Raw genomic sequence first — 5,013 nt, 5'->3', positions numbered from 1 at the left:
TATGCTAAATTCATGAACGTAACAAATAGCAAAAACATTTAACAAAATCATGTGTAATGAAACATAAATCGTGTAACATTTTGGCGGCGGGCCTTAGGCCCATCTTTTTTCAAGTTTATATAAATATAGATGTTGAAAAGATGAGTCGCTCACAAAGTATATATTTCTAATATCAAATGAACTTATAAAATATATGAGTAATAGTTCAAGTTGAAAACAACTGCTTGGTACGAAAAAAATGTTATTTCTATATTTAAGTGTTTCATTAAGTGCTGGTATTTACAGTCAAAATAATGATTGAAAATAATATTATTTATTATGGTCAAGTTATTTATTTTTAAATAACGGCTGAAATCGATTTGTAATGTATAATTAAGTGTTGCCAAGTAAGGTACTTGTAGATAAGCAAGAAATCATGTGTTTTTGGAACGATCCGTCTGTAATGATATTTACCTAATCTTAGCACAGCCTTTTTATGTTTTTTCATATTATGAATGATATTTTCACTCCTCTTAGTTCATTTATATTTTACAGCATGTATCTACCCTACTTTAATTTCTCTCAAATAGTGTCAGCAATATTTCTCGCAAGTTTCATCGTTTAAAAAAGTTACAGAATTACAGTTTTGGTTTGATTAATTTTTTCATAATATACTTCTAATTTAAAACTTGAACCGATAGTATCTGTTTCTTGGAGCAAATGAAACTTTAACTCTGAGTTCACTGTTATCATCTTTCACTATATTGATCTTGGTGTTCTAGAATCTCGTATAAGAAAGTAGTTAAACAGTGGATACACGTGGGTATATTCTGCTCGGTTATAAATTCTAAGCAATCTATTTGATATTTAAGCCCTTATGTATTACAAAACCACCAAACTGGTTCTTGGCTATGTCACAGTTAAGTAGCTTTTCGTCATTAAGATCAATCTCTTCCATTTGTTTTCTACATTATGATAAATTTGAATTAAAATAGCATCGATGTATAATCATAATATTACACTGTAGACTTAATTACTATTTTAAGATATTGTTTAGTTAAAAATAACATTAAACTAGTGTAAATTTAACTTCAGTACTTTAACTTTTATCCTGCTAATAATATCATTAAGGTTTCAGTATAAGTTGTTAATTTTATTACTTAATTTTTTAATTATTTTTTATTTCCTTAATACTACCCAGGAAAGGTTTATAATCTAGTTTTTCAGATAAAGGCTGTTTAGGATTGTCATATTCTTGGTATTAATATTTTAACTATTTATGAATTAATGACTGCATAAAATTATAATTGGTAAGGCAAGATGGAAAAAAAATAACGATGAATTAAACAGTATAACTTGAAATTAAGAAATAAAAGAATTTTGTTGTTATTTATGTACTAAATCACAAAAAAAGAGTGGCAAATTGATGAGCAAGAAATCAAAAGAAAATTAACACAAGAATATATTTCATTCAAAAAATATAATTTCATTAGTTACGAATTATAAAAAAAACCAAAAAAAAAAAAGAATTATAAAAAAAAGAGATATTAAAGTTCTTAGGAAAATATGGAATGGTCGTGAAGAATATCCCATATTAATAAATGCTATTCATTATAGGATGGAATTTAATATTTGAATGGTACTTTTTACAAATATACAGATTGTGTCAGTCACGATATACTCCCGGTAATCTCATAACCTATTCTACTTATGAAAATAATGGAAAGAGTACATATAATCATATATTCTAAACTGCCTCTTTTGCTAGTTACGGCTACTGACAGATTTCACTCGGGTTTCTACCCCGGTATATTAAGGTATTACTAAAATTTTTAGAATGTTAATTAAGAAGCAGAAATAGTGGTTTCGTATAGTTATTGACCTGAAAATTCGAGTAAAATAGTTCCCAAAACCGTGTCTGCAGTAACTTTTGAGAAGTCTGGAGTGAAAACCAATAAATTGCGACAACAATTCATTCACCTTTTCTTTTTATTTGACGTAGAATAATTTTATTAAATGGGTAATAAACCCATAAAAATTAAACAAACCTTGTAGAGAATTTAATTCTAAACAAAACTGGATAAAATAAAACGAAAGAAAAATTCGAATTTTATTTATAAACAGTTCATTAGACAAAAGTGTATTATACGACCAGTTAATAATAAATGTTGAAAATGAGCCCACCATTTTCAACACATTTCTTGGCACGCTTCTGTACTGCTTTTGTTGCTACTTTTTAGTTCTTCAGGGCTGTCCTTACGTTGCCAGCCGCATCCATAATGCGGACAATTAATTCCTCACAAGAATATATTTTTGTTTTGTATGCAGTATTCTACATCCATCCCCAGACGCAAAAATCTAAAGGTGTTAGTTCAGGCGATCTTGGTGGTCAGAAATGTGGACCTCCACGACCAATCTATTTTTCAGGGAAATTATGATTTAAGTGAGTGAAAATAGTACAAGAGAAGCGGAGCGGCGCGCCATCGTGCTGTAAGTATACTTAGTGTCTCAGCGCTAGAGAAATATCTTCAAGTCGCTGCGGCAATTCTTCTTGAAGAAAGTGCTAGTAGATCTCAGCATTTAAGCGGCCAGATAATATAAACTGCCTAATCAGCTGATTGTGAAGAAGGTCGCACTATACATTGACGCTAAATCGGTGTAGAAAATTGCCTTCCACCGTTTCATGAGAATTTTCTTCTACCCATGTTTGCTCATTGCGTGAGTTGATGCGATCTCTAGTGAAATTTGTCTCGTCGGTAAACAAAACATACTTGTAGAGTTGTCCAAATGTATTCTACCAGTTGCATAAATGCAAACTAAACAGGCCGTCTACTAGGTGTAGATATTGAACTGGATGTTTATAAGAATAAAACTTATTTTAAGTTTTCTTCAAACCATCTAATGCGAAACTCCGACCCGCTTAGAATGACGTCGTGTATTGACGCCTGGACTGCACTGAATTGTGTCGATAGTAATTTCATCAATAACAGCGTTGTGTTGGACTGATCGTTCGTAGCTGGTACGATTGTTAGGTAGTGATCCCGTTTCCCGAAGATTGTGAAAAGTCGCGCTAATTGTTTTGGTATCTGCGGATGGAAAACCTATTTCACGTTTTGTTGCAACAGCTGTAGCATGACCATTATCCACACCCAAAATGAATACTATATCATCGTACTCCTCTGTTACAAATAACTACGGCATTATTTCAATGGCAAACCGATCAAATTCAGAATAAAATTGACAGAAAACCTTCGCTAACAATAGCACAATTCACACAATCCTATATACTTAATGTACCTTGCAGAATGGTGTAAAAACTAATACAGCATTGCGCATTGTTGATGAGCTGTTGTTATTTCTTGGCCAACTTTGAAATAATCGTACTTCAAATATTTTTTTGTATTTCTGTCATTAAAATATTATTGTCTAAGTAATTTTTATTTATTTATTTATTTTAATTTTAGGGTTTTTTTTCACCCAGTTAAAAAAACCGTGGGGTATGTATTCTTTCTAAATAAAATTCGAGTTTTCTAACTTTTCTTTGTTTAATTTAACTTTTCTTAAATCATTTTGTTCAGAACTAAATTCACTATAAGATTTTTTCATTTTGTTGTGTTTATTATTCATTTAACAAAGTTATTGTACTTCAAACATAAAAAATATGGTTTTTCTTACTACACTTAATTTACATTCATACATATCCTCGTTCATCTTCTGAAGTAATACCTTACGGTGGTTCCGGAGGCTAAACAGATAAAGAGAGAGTGATGATAAGCTACCTTTTGAGGGAGGGATTGCCTTAGAATAAATATTTCACGTAAGAAGATAGAATATTTTAATCAAACAGTATTAAAAACTTTTAATTAATTTTTTTTCTGAAAATGAAAACATTAATAAAAACTGTTTTGATAATGCTTATTAAAGTTTGGTTTATGAAATTGTAGGATCTATGAAGGCATGAAGCATTTACGGATAAAAGGTATCAATTTCTTTTAAGCCTGCATTAAATTTTAATTTTAATTCTTGGAAACAGCTTAATTTCTTCTACATTATTTCTTATCATATAAGACTTAATTTTATTTTTTGAAAATAGATGATATTTTGAAAAAGAAATTTTGAGTATAGGAATTTCAATTTAATTTTTTAATGAAATTAAATCCGAAAGGAGTTGTTATGGGGATTCAAAAAACTGTCAACTTCAGTGATGGTAATTTCTGCTTCCAAAGAGTCAGATTACATGTTTAGTGGATATTTTATCAGCAATTTCGGACTTATCAGACATTATTCATTAATAATATATTATTATTAATCTTTATTACCTTGAAGGAATATCAGAGAAGATAAAATTAGGGGGAGGGGTATAAGGGAGTTAAGTATTTATGTAAGGCGCTGGCGAGGGAGAGCCCATGGCTTGCTGGATTACAGCCTTACCCAGTTTATGGCGGGCCTTGGGGGATACAGAGCATACCTTCATAAGTAAGGCCCTGAACAGTAAGGATGAACAGAACTGCCCGGTATGCGAGGAGGAGGAAACGCCATACCACATGTTCTTTCACTGTCCAAGATACGAAGGACCTAGGACAGAACTACTTGACATAGTAGGCAGGGAAGTGATGTTCCAGCCTGAGGAGCTGATGGACATAATGATAGAAAAGAAAGAAAACTGGAAGGCGATCACTACGTATGTAAAAATCATGATGAGGGACCTCCAAGCATGGGAGGAGTCACGAAACAATAGTCTGAGAGTGCGGGGGCGGACAGGTTCGTGAGTGAGCGACTAGGGGGTCCCTCGTACATGTGGGGGTCGCCTTGACGTGAAGAGCCCGTGGACACTCCGCTCCTGTATCTGTTGGCGTCCGCAGATATTGTGTGACTTTCTTTGTGAGCAGTATGTAGTTTCATAATCTGTTTCTGTATCTTGATGTATAGTGATGTTTCTTGTTTGCTGTAACTGATGTGTTTCTGTTGATATTGTACTATGACGTATGAATGTGTGAGTGGGCGTGTAACCCCATGCTTCGTTAGCGGTTTCAG

This window comes from Lycorma delicatula, chromosome 3 (genome assembly GCF_047948215.1).
Source record: "Lycorma delicatula isolate Av1 chromosome 3, ASM4794821v1, whole genome shotgun sequence".
Classification (NCBI taxonomy): domain Eukaryota; kingdom Metazoa; phylum Arthropoda; class Insecta; order Hemiptera; family Fulgoridae; genus Lycorma; species Lycorma delicatula.
This window is presented reverse-complemented; position numbering follows the sequence as displayed.